The following is a 15,670-nucleotide window of genomic DNA, read 5'->3' on the forward strand; positions in this document are numbered from 1 at the left end:
GTCACAGCGTTTTGAAGCTCTTCATCACTCGCAAACCTCTGAGATGCAAGCCACCGCTTCATGTACGGGAAAAGATAGAAATCACTGGGAGCCAGGTCCGGGCTGTAGGGGGAGTGGGTCAAAAACGTCCCATTTGAACTTTTCCAAAAGTTCTGTTGTTCTTTGAGCTGTATGAAGGCGGGCGTTGTCATGGACAAACACAACACCAGATGTCAGAAGACCATGGCGCTTGTTTTGAATCGCTCGTCGTAGCCATTTTAAGGTTTCACAGTAAAAGGTTTCAGGAAAATGATCCGAAAGTTCCGAGATTGTGAAGCGACGGTTCTTGCGAATTTTCTCATCCACTTTGTTCACCAAGTCATCACTGACGAGAGATGGCCTACCACTCCGGTCTTCATTGTGAACATTCGTTCTTCCATTTTTAAAAATACGAACCCATTGACGGACTCATAGTGTTTGGGCCATACACCGCACTCAATTCACGATGAATTTTAGCTGCTGTGTAACTTTTCGATCACAGAAATCTTATTACACCACGAACTTCACACTTGGCGGGATTTTCTATCACGGCGCTCATGTTTTTGCGTTGTAACAAAAGAACGCGCGATCGCACGATGCTCTCCCTTGCACAGCTAGAAGCGTACTGAACGGCTGCGCACACCGATGTGAGAATGGCGGCGCTACCCCCACTACTTATCGCGCCACGCCCAAACGGCGGTTACTTTATGGACGACCCTCGTAATATTGTAGTACATTCTAGAACAACATTTATTTTATTCACGTTAAAATAATATTTACACTCCAGACTATTATATTAGACGTGTAAAAAAAATAAATGGTACTTTGGTGGTTTTATTAATGCAGTGGGTAAACACACCCGAAAAAAATTGTACATTGTTAACTTACTAGATAATTAAACCATTATGAATTGACAAAAACGTTAAATAGCCTATATTTTGGTACAATTTTTGATTATTTTAATGTATTCAAAAGTTAATAGTTAGATTTGTATTTAATTTTGGTATAAGATGAAGTAAGAGAGTTGCAATGCCTTAGAAATGTTGAAAATTGCTGTTCATAAGTCTGTTTCAAGTAAAACTAGGGTCTACAAGTGGTATAAACTTTTCCAAGAAAGCCATGAAGATATTGAAGAACACAAGCACTGTACCCTGGACACCATAGCATCATAACAGCTGATGAAAACATGGAAGGAATTGTTCAATTTCTGAATCCGTTGGCTCATGCCATAACTGTCAGCATGTTTTGAGATCAAAATACCTGGCCACTAAATTTGTTCCAATATTGTTGTGAACTTTTTTTTAAACAACCTCAGCATAAAAACTATTTACAAATCAATAACCTCAAATAAAAGTTATTCAGGAGTTAACAAATGAAGTTAACAGTGATCCAGACTGCTGAAACGTATTAACTACAGGTGATGAAACATGAATTCACTCATCTCAGTACAAATATTATGGATTGCCAAGACAGAAAAAAGCTTGACGTATTTGCGATTGTTTGTCTTTTTTTGGAGTAGTGCATCATGAGGTTTTGCTATATTGTTAATGATCAATAACTTATTATACTATAAAAATTACTACTCATTAGTTCAAAAATGTTGCGTAAAGCAATCTGAAAAAATTGGAATTTTCTTAAAACAATGGGTTTTTGTACACCAACACAATTACTTGTAATTTTTGCTTGTTCATGAACTTTTGCCCCTTCTCAAAATAACTGTTACAAAGCCCCTGTCTCAATTTTCATTATACACCTTTGTGTGTATTTTTTTTTCCCAGCACAAAGAACGTTACGATGAAATTGTGTCATCATTAATGAGTTAAAAACATATAGGCATCACAATATCAGCTGAAGGCCATACAAAATACTAAAATTTAGAAGTACTTAAGGGTTTGAAAGAAATGTAATAATATTCTAGGGGAATTGGCTACTTAAAAAGTTGTTACTTTTTCGTTTAGAATTAATTATAACAAAGTACATCAGAAGCTTGAATAAAAGGATTTTTTTCTCTGTTTGTAACACCAGAGATCCGTCACTATGTGGAAAATTAAGGTAAAGTAGCCAGCTGTTCAAATATATGTTGCTGGAAGCAGTCGCTTTGTACGGTTAATTTTTTTTTTTTTATGTTTGTACGTGAAATTTTTAAAATTATTCAGTTGTGTTGAACAAGAAATCAAATGTTTCATCGTCAGAAGACTGCTTAGAAACCTTTCCATTGGAAATGTGTTATTAATTTAGGTATTTATTTACAATAGCGTGACCATGGAAAATGGACTTTTTTTCCTGGGGTTGGGCATTTATAGCCAAGTATTATTATCACAGGTGCATATAAACTGGGGGGAAAGTATATTATTGTATTATATTGATGCCTTTCGGGCATTATTGCGTTAAGGATGGAAAATAACCGACAAAATTTTGTCGAACAACACTTAGAGGGTTAAGGAGCAGGGGCATCACGTGATCTGGGATTCGACTTTTGCAAGCTCGAGTTAATTTTTTTTTAAAAGAGCAAGCAGTGCGCAGCGGGCAGGCATCGTTGACAGGATTAACGTACTAGTCAGCATCATTTCAGCCAGAGGTACTGTCAAAAACAGAGTTTTCAGAGGATTTCAAAAAATCGTAACTCCTTTGATTTTCGTTGCCGACGAATTTTTTCTTCACTATTGTTTTCAGGAAAAATTGTAGTTTTCAGGGAAAAAAAAATGAACATACCTTTCCATGGTCACGTTATTGTAAATTGATACCTTAATTTAAAATATTCCGTATTGCTCCGATTATGAACACATAAAGTAAAAGCGTTTCTGAATGTTGGTGCTATCCAAAGGAATAATATTAAATTATGGAGATTTATAATATTGAATCACACCAAACATTGGTCAGAATCAACTATCAGAGAGACTGTGTGACAAACGGTAAAAACAGGTGATTCACTTAAAACGGGTGATTCTTCCTGTAATTTTATTTTATATCAGGATGAAGAATTTACAACTTCATCAGTTAGTGAGCGATACAGTGGATGTTAGAGTCAGTAACAAGTGATGACAACCCTATTTAGGTTTATACTGTAAATTATTCTTACTTTTTTATTTACTTCTTGTGTTATGACTCCTCTGCAGACTATCTATGTGCCAACAGTAAATTAAGATTATTTTCGGATATTGACAAACAATCTAATGATGAGCCGATAATAGATTTTCAGAAACAGTTGCATACTAAGAAGAAATATTTGGAATATCTCGCTCTCCAAAATATTACATACGCTACACTACTTGATTTTTTTATGTTCAAGCAGTCGAAATCCATTGTCAAATTATGACGATTTGTAATGAAATTGTACTCATTAATAAAATAATGGTTAGAAATATGTTGGGCATTCCAATGAAGGACTGAAAAAAGCTCATTTCAAAACATAAGTGGGAGATCTTCTGCTGTGAATGAAGACTTTGTTTGGAAAGTGAATAATTAAATTATAAAGGACAAACTGTTGACATTGATTTATTTTTATCAATTTTGAGAACTGTTTTAGATTATAACAGACTGCTTAATTTATCACTGGTTTCCAAAAATGCTCAAGGCTGACTGATAAGATTTCTTGGAAGAGTTTACTCACCAACCACACAGCCTAGACATATTTTCCTCTAATCATTAGTTATTCTCATACAATGCAAGCCTAGTGGTACGCGCTCGAATTTGATGGCAGTGCAAAACAGTACAGGTATGGCTGCCTTCACGAGAGGGATATTTCTTTGCGGAAGGTTTATAAGCTGATCACACATTAGGAAAGGTACATGATGAAAACTGTTGAAAAATAGTTTAACTCTTTTAGAACTAGACATTATTTTTGGGTTATAAAAACATTCTCAGTGCAATTTAATTGACCGGTAACCAACAAATACTGGTGTAAAAATGAAAGTTTGGTTTATATTGGGTCAAATACTTGTAATAATTGTTTTAGTTTATATGAGAACCAAATAAAACTTCCATTAAACTAAAGAGCTATAAGTCTATTTTTAATAAATGTTCATCTAAAATAAGCTACATTTTACTATTTTTTAAAATCTGTTGTCAAATCCTCATTTATGAATACGTAAATTAATATTTTTTGTGGATGTTCCTTGAGACATTGATAATATTAAATGAGATGATAGGTTATACAATGTGTAGTTAAAATAACATAACAAAGTCCTATCAAAGTTGCTTAGTTTTTTTAGAAATCAATACATTTTTAAAATCTAAAATCACAGCTGTTTTAGATTAATACTTTCACGCAATACTACTAAAGAACTCTAGCTTTATGTTAGATTTTTTCCATAGTAACAAATTCACAATATTAGTAGATTTATTTGTAAAACAGAATACAGTTTAATTTTTAAATGTATTTGAAATAACCAATACTCAAATTTGTATAGTTAGTGCATGTAAACAATACTTATACTTAGTTAACATGTTATTGTGTACATATATGTAAATACAAATTGTAAGGATTTCAAAACTGTATTTAATACTATTATTTTTTCTAAATAAAAATGACAATGCTATGATAAATTAAGTCAAACACATAGTAATATAAATCAACTTAATTTTGAACTTCTTATGATTTACGAATGTTATAAATGTATTTATTTGAAAAGTAATTAAGAAATTCGTTTTGCAGAATTAATTTAAAAAAAGTTGTAATATTGTGGAAACTAAACTATTGTGCTTTACATTAATTTAATTAGGGTGGTACGGTCATTAACCCTAGAAGTGTGGAACCAGCATATTTTATGTCGGTTGTAATTTATGTGTGTTGTGCGGAACCAGCATATTGTATGTCGGTTCAGTTTTTCATTAAAAATAATTATTTATCTTCAAACAATCACCATGTTTTTGGTATCATTGAAATTGTGAGATTCCACTCTACAATTATCATATAAACTTTTATTTTCTAACTTCAATGTTACGGTCGTGGTGAAATGTTTTCTGAAGAAGTTATCATTTGAGTTGAATTTCGCGGGTGGCCGGGTCAAAGAAATACGTTATTTTAAACCAATCACAGCAAGTTACGTATTGCCTGCAAACAGTGCTGCCATATGTCAATAGACGCGGAATGAAATATTCTTTCTTCCAGTGCAAACAGAAAGTCATTAGAACGAATAGTTGATTTACTATGCATATTCTAAAAAGGAACAATTCTAAAGTTGTAAACCAGCATATTTTATGCTGGTTAGTATAATAACATTCACACAGTTATTTATTGTCAATAAAGAAAATAAAAAAAAACAGTGTAAAGTGAAAGAAACGATCTACCGGTACAATCTTTCAACGGTAAATTTAGTTCAGTAGGTTTCCGGCAGTGCGAAACGAAAGAGATGAATCACGGCGTCGCATCAAGACCAACCCAACCCATCCCTGTCGGCCATTGTTGACCATTTTATTTCACCACAAGCTTATTTTTTTAACCGATTTTCATAATTTAGGTCTCTATTTTTTCAGGTTGAAATACTCAACTGCATAAATGCATATGAAATGACAAAAACATTATAAAACAATGTTATTTTGAACTATAATATCTATTGTTTATATATTGTCAAAAATTTTACAATGCAATGTTTTACAATATTTGACGCACAACAATTATTCTTTACTCAATTTCAAAAATTATTGAGTGTATTTCTTTCAAACATTATGTGCTAACATAATATAACAAGCAAAAAAATTTAAAAAATGTTTTCATATTTTTTTTTACATTGCAAACCAGATTATTTTTTATGAGTAAATTCTTCAACGTGTGACTGTTAACAAAAAATGTCATAACTCAGTTCCTTCTCAAAGTATTTGAACATATCTTATATTTTATTTTAGCTAAACAAACATACGTACTAAGGGTATATTCAAAAATTACATAAACATAAAGTATAAGTGAACATTTTTAGCTTGTTTCTAAATTTTGTTACAAAATATTTTCATTTTTCAAAAGATTTTTTTTTTGTAAGCTTATAATAAAATAATAGTTTATTTTGTTGTTGTTTACTTTTAGTGTTTTCAAATAGCATGTATAATTTACAATAGAAAACTGTTTTTCATATAAATATATAGTCACATTTGGAGGTAAAAAAATGAAAAGCCCAAACCCTTGTACATTTTTGTAAATTTTCGCTTTTGTAAAAAACAAATGGTAAAATTACAATTTTTGTTTAATAGAAATTTTTAATATATTTTCTAATTTGGCATAGAATTCTCTACATTTTATACATTTAACATTTTGACCTTACTGTAATATTTCAATACCTTACAGAGGTCCAAACTTGAAATTTTCATATAAAACTTTTTGCAATTTCTCATTATTTTCATGAAAATATATACTAAACCAAAAAAATATTAAAAGATGTATTCCTATTTCAAATAGTACAACTTCTGAGAAGAAAAAACGATATATAACAATATATGTTTTCTTGATATTAAGTATTTTTTACGAATTTTTTTAAAAAACCCTTGCAACACGTCAAAAATGGACTGACGTTTTATCTTTGGTAACATGGACACACTTCTAGAGTTAAATAACATCCCTCTTAAAAATATTATTGTTTGGTTACAGGACCCTTTGTATATATATAAAAAAAATAAAAAGTTGTTACTTCAACTAATGTAACAGACAAGGCAAATAAAACTAACATTATTGTATGTCAAATTTACCATGACCTATTTGTTGTCACAACCCTAAATTGGGTGATTTAGAGGAAGTTTTTGGCAGACTAGACATCTTTGTTAGTTCAAACTTTAAACAGTCGAGCACTGCTCAAGCCACTGGTGAAACATCTGCCTCGGACAGCTGTATTGGTCGTTACGGAGACTGGACAGTGTCTGATCCTTCCGACATTGGTGAGTATTTACTATCTAAGCACTACCTGATTAACTCTGTAACACAAACCACAGAGATATAAAAGTTCATTTACTGTATACAGTGTGTCCACAAAGTTATGTCATAACTTTATTAATTGTTTACAGTTGCTCTATTATTGATTGCAGGTCTGTGGAACAGATGTAAATTAAAACAGCTGTTCGTTGTTGTCATCTAGTAGTTTCCTTTGCAAAGGTAACTTCAGTAGGTTTTGTGGGTAGCAAATAATGGTACTGGTTTCTTTTTTATTTTAGCAAATAATCCCCATTTTTAAATGATGAGGCTACATTTCACTTATATGGAAATGTACATCGTGTCGTAACATTCGTATCTAAAGAAATGAGAACCCTCATGCTCTGATCCAATACCGTATTATTGGTCCATTTTTCTTCGCTGAAAACACTATTAAAAGTTTTATCTATCTTGATAAACTAGAACCTAGAACACTATGCTCTTCTATAAACTGAAAATGTAAATGTGATTTTTCAAGCACCTCCTCACTATGGCAAAATTGTTCGTGATTTTCAGAACGAGAAATTGCCTGAAAGATGGATTATTAGTCAATGTGGATGGAAGACTTGGCCACCATGCTCACTCAGTCTTGCCCATTTAGATTTTTATTTATGGGGTTGTGGCAAAAGTGAAGTATATATAGTAAACATACACGAAATATGGAACACCTAAAGGAACAAATCAGAGCTGCGGTTGAATTGGTTACCCCAGAAGTCCTGATCAAGTATGGGAGGAGGTCAAAGTTCACTTGTATGTATGCAGAGCGCCTCATGGTGCTCATGTTGAGCTCAAATGGACGTAAATCTGTTTAAAAGTTTTCTTTAATCCAATGTTAATCTGATTCTTGTGCTGTATATAATTTTGTAAATAAATTTATTTAAAAGTGTAATACTTTGTGGACACACTGTATATTTTATCTTATATATAACACATATAATCTGATTTTTAAGTAGCACTGCCATTTAGTCAGACGACTTAAATTTACCATTGTCAAATTTTGCCATTGGTGACGATATTGAAATGCAAGTAAATATAGTCAAATGATCGTCACTTTCATTATTTACTATCATACATAATGCAACACTTTTATAAATGATACAGCCTTTTGGGTCTGAGGTGATACAATAGAATCATTGCTCGAGAGTGAGGATTGATAACTCTTATTACTTTTGCTACAAATTTTTGTGTGTGTAGTTTATGTATTTGGTTTAAGTTTTATTTTCAGCTACCACAGTTGCAATGAAAAATTTAACATTTTCTAAGACATAACATGAAAAAGGACATTTTTTATTTGACAAATTATTTATTGATTTTTAGTATTGCTGAAACATTTTGTTATGATTATTTTAATTAGTGGCTTCAAATCATAAAATATATTGTTGCATACATGTATTCAAAATCATTTTTAAGATCAACTGAAAGATTTTTCAAGATAGGAGCAATAAACGAGTTCACCAATCATAGGTGAAGATGCCTTTTTATTTCAACAAAGGTGTAAATATTTTTAAAATTAATGCACAGTTTTTATTTGTTTATTTATTGTAATTAACATTTTGAGTGCTGTCCCTCAAATACATGGTTCTGTAAACTGCTGTTGTTTTTAATTATTTTTGGAAGTTATTGGTTACAAGTTATATTTAGTACATGGCTTGTACCTTCCCATACCTTTTTCCTGTTTATCTACAAAATAATTATTCCAAACCTATTCAAAGCAACTTGCACTCAGAACAACTAATGATGCTTTGTAGAAGTTGTCAAATATTTTACTAGGTTAAAAAAAATTTATATCTTATACTTTGAAAAACATAATGGGTCTTGTGAGCCAATGACCTTTTACAATAAAACAGTTAATAAAGTGCTGGACATTCTAGCATTGAATTGTGTTGCTAAAATAATTGTAAAAAACATTAGAATATAAAAGTCTTGTACCGATAGAGACCTTTGATATTAATTAAATGTAAAAACATCAATTCTACTATGTTTTTGGATGTTTTTAGAGATCAGCAAAGTGATGTAAATGGGTTTGCACTCAAGTGTTAAAATATTTAAAAGTTTTCAAAATAATTTATGAATTTGTATGTACTGTTACGGATACATTAAACAATTATAAAGATTGTGGAGTGTTCATTTACACCTATACAAATTTTAAATACAATTAAAGGAAAACTTTAATTTTATGTAACCTCAAATCCTGTGAGTCACTGTCAGCAGATCAATGTCATTGTGTGAAAAAAAATCTTGGAGTGAAAATCTAATAACAATTATAATTTATAACTTTACATCTGAAAATGCTTATATGCCTCTGTTAATCTATCGCACACTAACCTAATAGAGGCAAACCTCAAAGGCTATTTAATAGAGAGAAAGCAATCCCTTTCAAAACCAGAAAATAAACAAGGGTAAATCCTTAAACCTACGCACCATGTCAGACCTTTACACAGCATTGTCGTTAATATTAAAATTCGGCTTAACCTCATTGTGCAACTTTCTCTCTTGTGCTATAAAAAAAATTGTTTTCTTCAGTGCAAACAGAAACTTTGCATAATGAGTCAAAGTCAAGTTGTAGTAATTATAGTATACTGGAAAAATTCAAGGCTACTTTTTACACCTATTAAAAGACGTTTAAGTTTACCAAAGATTCTTAGATTGTGTATTGATAAATGCTGAGTTTTTTATCTCAGACTTACTCATTGACAAAATAACTAATGGATAACTGAGTACAGTTAAATATTCAACTCATTTTTGGATATGGTTCCCATTTGGGTATACTACTTACTGTAATAGATCGGTGTCAAGCCAGTTAAATACAACTCGGTCATTGACCGTGTTCACACTTGGTGTAAACTGGAAGCGCACACTTAAACTAGTTCTGTACTCTCACAATTATACACAAGTGAACGCTTCCATTTTGCCGTAACGGAATCTTAAATTTTCTTGAAACAATATTTTTAAGTTTTTTATTTTTAGATGTTACACCATTTGGGAGGAAATGGGTAAATAAATACTTTGCAGACAGATTAGAAGGTGGGGAATAATCCTTAAGTTTTCCAGGACCTTTAATATGGTCTCTGATATTATGCAATTTCGAAATTCCATCCCTTCTTGGTATTTTTTTTTCTTTGGAATGCATATATGAGTTGATTCAGTATCCATAATCAGAACTGATGGACAAGTAAAATAAGCACATGAATAATCATTTTACCGTTTTCACTGCCATCTCGAGGAATGAGCATGTTTATATGAACAAACAAAATTTTTGTGTTTCGGGAGAGAAGCGGCGCAGGCTTGTCCAAACCTGCACTTGCCAGTGGTGATTATAGTGAACGGCACAGGCATGCCTGTCCAAGTGTGCCTGCAATGGGAATGTGGCTACAAAAGCCAATAATATACTTTAATATGGTTTATCCTGAAGAGTTTCACACTAAAACACTTACATTACTAAAATCATATGTATTATCCAGCTCATTATCAGTGTGGGTACTGTCATTCACTTTGAATGTCTACCTTTCAAACAAGCTTATTATATTTGTAGAGCTAATGGAATTAGTAAGTGGTTAATTTTTGTTTGAGACATGAGGGGCAAAGTAAATTGATAAATAATTAATTTGGCAACCATGAGTTAGTATAGGAGATAAGTCTGAACATTTTATTTCCACATTCATTTCAAGAGAAGTGTTTAAACTTAATTTTACGATTAAGAAGAAATGGACATTTAAAAGATCACTTACAAATATGGTGGAGCAGTAAACCAACACCATAGAACCATTAAAGGAGGAGCTCTTCTTATTGGAATAATTTCTATTAATTGATGAAAGAAAAGTCACAAATTATCCAAGACCTCATGTATAGAAATAAAATTATTGGATAATTGTGACTTTTCTCTCATCAACTAATAAAAAATACCATGGAACCAGTTTAGAAAGAAATTTGAGTTTGTTGGTTGAATTTATTTTGAGTGTGTCCCAAAGAATTGTTGGTTAGACAATTTCTGCACTAAAACTGCGAGCACGACCACTTTCAAGGTACGCTTGCACAAGCTGTGAGCAGCAAATATTTTGTCTTTTGATAGGTATCAGCAGTTTTACATTGGTTTCTCTAAAGAAGCACTGTTGGTTTAACAGATGACATACAAACGCACATTCCACATCTCTTTCTTCTTTGAAGGGGAGACCTATTGCCATGCACTTAAGTCTCAAGGGCCTTTTGTGCACCACAGAAGTATACGATATATATATATATATATATCGTATGGGGGACAAAGGCAGCTATCCATAAATAAATAAATTAAAAATTACAATTATTAAAAAGTACGTAAGAACAAAGTTCTTGAGTCATAAATTAAAAATAATATTAAAATCTCCCGTCACAAAGCTAAATCCAAATTACTGAGCCAGTTTAGAGACCCATCCTCTAAACCACTCAGACCACCAGAAAACAATCGCAAAGGGCAGTCGTTTACAATGTGCTCAATTGTCTGAGAGTTTGCGCCACAATCACACGTCTGGTCGTCAGTAATACCCCACTTGAATTTCCAGTGATTGCTTCTCCCAACCCCAGTTCGAAAACGAAAATACGATGAGATACGAGTATACGATGAGGCCAGCCTTTACAGTTTCAGCAGTTCTAAAAACCGATTTCCTCCAGGGGAAATTCACTACTCTTATCCAAAATTACTAAAGATGTCTTTATAAGCCTTGGTCTTGGTAAGCCTTGCTATTGCAGGCCATTATAAAAAAGCAGGTGTCGGCAGTTGCCTCCTGCCCGTCACAATCTACAAGGCAGATCCTCCCGAAAAATGCTGACTATGAAGATGCTTCATCAGGTTATTCATGTATAGTTATTAGATCCACAACCTGTGAAGACGCTGATCTACTTAAGGAGAGATTAGACGCCACTCTGGGGTTAGGTGAGTAATATATATACTTATCTTTAGGCAAGGATGGAATCTCCACATTCCCTCATGTTCAGTGCGAATCCACTTCGAGACAACTCCAACGGATTCCCACCTAAAAATATGAGCAGTAACTTATGACACAGTCAGCAAGGACAATTTCCTTTTGGTGAGAACCTTTTCCAGATTGGATCCCCAGTTAAGACCCTTATGAAAGGTGATGCCTGGATACTGTAGAGTTTTAACTCAATAAAGAGCCTTTCAATAAAAATGGACCAATACCGTCTAATTGGCACCTTCTTGTGCAGGCAGCCTATAATACTTACAGCAATACATGGTCTGGTATTATTATGGACATAGGTGCTAACAAGTTTAGCCCTTGTCATGTAAGCCCTGATAATTTTCCCTTAGAAATTCATGTTTTAGGGCCACATGAAATTCTTCATCAGGAAAAACGTTATAGCTGAAGCTGCGGATTGACCTGAAGGACCTTGATTCCAATGATCAACCACCACACCCTGCGTTCTCAGTTGGAGTTTGTTTTGTCGTAGACTCCATAAAAGCCCCTCTATTACTGAAGAAAGAAAGGTCCACATGAGCTGTCAAGGCAATTTACGCTTGGGAGGGCTCAATTTGAGATACAATACCCCTGCATTATGCATCCCATAAGCACTAATCTGTTCACATAAATAAATAAATATTTATTTTCCAACATTTACATTCATGTTTACAAATAAGTGAAAAAAAACTTAGGAAGTCACTGGCCAAAAACAAGTAGCTGGTCATTGTAACAGATACACAATACACAAATAAACAGTTTATTGCTTGCTCTCACATAAAAAAAATAAAGAGACATGGGAGGTCCCCAGTGTTTACAAGTATGTATGTGGATTGGTTTCGGACTGACAAGCCATGCCCAAACTGGCACCACTGCAAAGCGCTGAGTTCAATCGCCGTCGCAGAGTACTTTCAGGGCAGTAGTCTAGATCTTTGAGTTCAGAAAAAGCAGCGCCACCTCATGAAGGATGCTTGATAAGCGTTGATCCAAGTCAACCATCGGCTAGACTCAACTCTCCGCATTGGCCTTGAGTGACACCTGGAGAGGTCTTTCCGAGGGAAGTTCATTGGTGATAGCTAGAACTGGGTCAGCCCACCCCCTAGATCTCTAAACTAGCATCTCTTTATTTCGAATTGCGTTTAGATAGTTTTAGTAATAAATATTTTATGTGAATTGATCGCCTGATGTGACAGAGGCTTTTACCTAAATTGACCACTGACACTGCATTTGATTCTGCTGAATTTGTAATTTATATTGACACCATTGTTGAGCTCCGCCCTCAAGTAATAAAGCTACTCTCTCCCCCCCCCCCCCAAATAGCACCAATAACCGAAGAAGAAATTAATCTTGGCACCGGTCACTACACGTGAGAACCGGGACTAGTACAGATGATCCAATTAGCTTTTTAACAAGTTGAGCGCCCTGGCGCGCCAATCGATAAGACAGCTAGGCTATATTTAAATTTACGTGTTGGCCGATCTGTGCGACAACTACGCAATAGTCTTTAATTCAATGCAGACGCGTGATAGGTGGGTGTTAGAGACTTAAACCGAGGCTTTCGTATTGGCTTAATGTTTCCATAGTCAGACCTGCACTAATGTATAGGGCTGTTGTCTGGATTCCAAGTAGGCGGTAGCTTGTCTGGCTGGCATCCAAAGGATGGCTTGCCTTGCTATCACTGGGGCTTTTCCTAGTGCTCCGGGTGCAGCTCTAGATTGTTGCCTCAACATCGTCCCTTGGACATTGTTATTTGGGCTATGGCAAGAAGTAGTGCCTACTGTCTTCAGTACGCGGGACTCTGGTCGGGCTGCAGCGGTGGGTACTGTAGAATCCTGATTCATGAGGATGCTCTGCACATGATCTCTGATCAGATGCTACAAAAGTTTTCCTTTGACAAACCCTTTAGGATTGTGATACCTCCTAGGGACGATTGGTCGGAGGGAAGAAAACCTCTTCCACCAGCGGAGCTTGGATGGTTTACAGACGGCTCTAAAACAAAACCCGGCACAGGCGTTGGAATTGTGGGGGTGAGACCATGCAGGGAGCTATGGGTCCTTATGCTACAGATTTTAGGCGGAAGTCGCAGCTATTATGGAATGAGCTCGTGAGAATTTTCGTCTGCGATACTGGAGTAAGATGATCAATATTTTCGCGGATAGTCAGGCAGCACTGATTGCGTTGGACTCTTGTGTGTTCAAATTCAAACTTGAATGTGATTGCTATCAAGTAATTTTTTCTCTTGCTAGAATCAACAATGTGACTGTTTGTTGCGTTCTTCGTCATGAGGGGATCCCTAGAAATGAAAGAGCTGATGCCCTGGCCAAACGAGGCTCAGCGTCAATTATGACAGGTCCTCAACCGTTCTGCGGTATTCCAAGGTGTGAATCCTTTGGGGCTGTCTCGAAATGGGTTCGCGCAGAACATGAGATAAGGTGCAGGTTGCTTCCGGTTATGAGAATGAGCAGAATAGTACTATAGTCGCCTTACTCCAGGGTGGCATTTGACCTCTCACTAAGTAGATCGATGACTTCTCGGGTTATACGTCTGATCACGGGACATGGTCACCTGAGGACGCGTCTTCACAGAGTCGGCATCTCTCGGGAGGATCCGCTCTGTAGAATGTGTGATGAGCAGGATAAAACTGCCGAACACTTGTTCTTTGATTGCCATCTTTGGTAGTTTGGACAAGGGTGGTGAATTTCCCCAGGAGGACCTGATAGGTTGTTTTCGGCGGTTTGTGGAACTGCTGAAATCATAGACTGGTAGGCCTCATGGTGTGCTTCCGGCGTGCGCAAAAGGCCCTTGAGGCTTAAGTGCATGGCAATAGGCCGCCCCAAAGAAGAAGAAGGGTACGTCAAAACATTTTAGGCAACTAGATCTTGCCTTAGATAGCAACTAACATAACCTTGCAGCAGTCTTGAGCTTTTTCAACTGAACAGAAGACCTTCTAGATATAAAAACATCACCACTGTACCTGTTAAATCAGCTGATTGGCCCAAAAACACTAAATAGTCAGCTTTGTCGTTACGATCGGCAAGTGTAATTTTCAAACTTTGATTGGGGAAAAATAATATACAACATACAATGAGTATTCATTAAATTGCAATTAATGCATTTTTATCACAATAAAATGGTATGTTAACCGTAAAAAGGTGGATGATTGCCAACGTTACACACCTAAATAACACAGTTCTAAATACGTAAATTATGGTCGGCCCGGCAAGGAATTTTACGATCACATTTTTATTTACATATCGGCCGACACTTTTTGTATACATGTATATGTATATAAAAATTTGGAAAAATAATCGTAACTGTTCCTTTAATGTAAGAAACATAAATGGTATCAATATCGTGAGCAATTATGTGTGGCATCGCAGAGTAAAACACAGTAGTAAAACTACCGCTCCTTGAAAACCGGACTCAGTAGTGTACAAACCTGCTTTTTCTGTTACTATCTATTACAAGATTGCCTTTGCCCCAAAAATGCCAAATTTTGGGTCTAACTTGACAAAAAAATAATGTAAACTCCCATCAAGTTACACGTCGTTTTAAAAGCCTCTGATGAAAGAAAATCAAATGATTACTTAAACTTGTAAATAAACCTACTAAAGCCAGTAAAAATTGTGACTAATTCAAATTTTAAAATATTTTTTACCAGAAAAGTAACCAGTAATAAATATCAACATTAAATTTATTGTTTACCGTAACTGAACAAAATTTGCAATAACATTTTTAACAAGCTTTGACCTGTCTCGAAAAATGAGGATATCTAGTTCTATCAGTTATTTTTTGTTGGACCTGGAGGGAA

This window comes from Homalodisca vitripennis, chromosome 5, assembly GCF_021130785.1.
Source record: "Homalodisca vitripennis isolate AUS2020 chromosome 5, UT_GWSS_2.1, whole genome shotgun sequence".
In the NCBI taxonomy this organism is placed as follows: Eukaryota; Metazoa; Arthropoda; class Insecta; order Hemiptera; family Cicadellidae; genus Homalodisca; species Homalodisca vitripennis.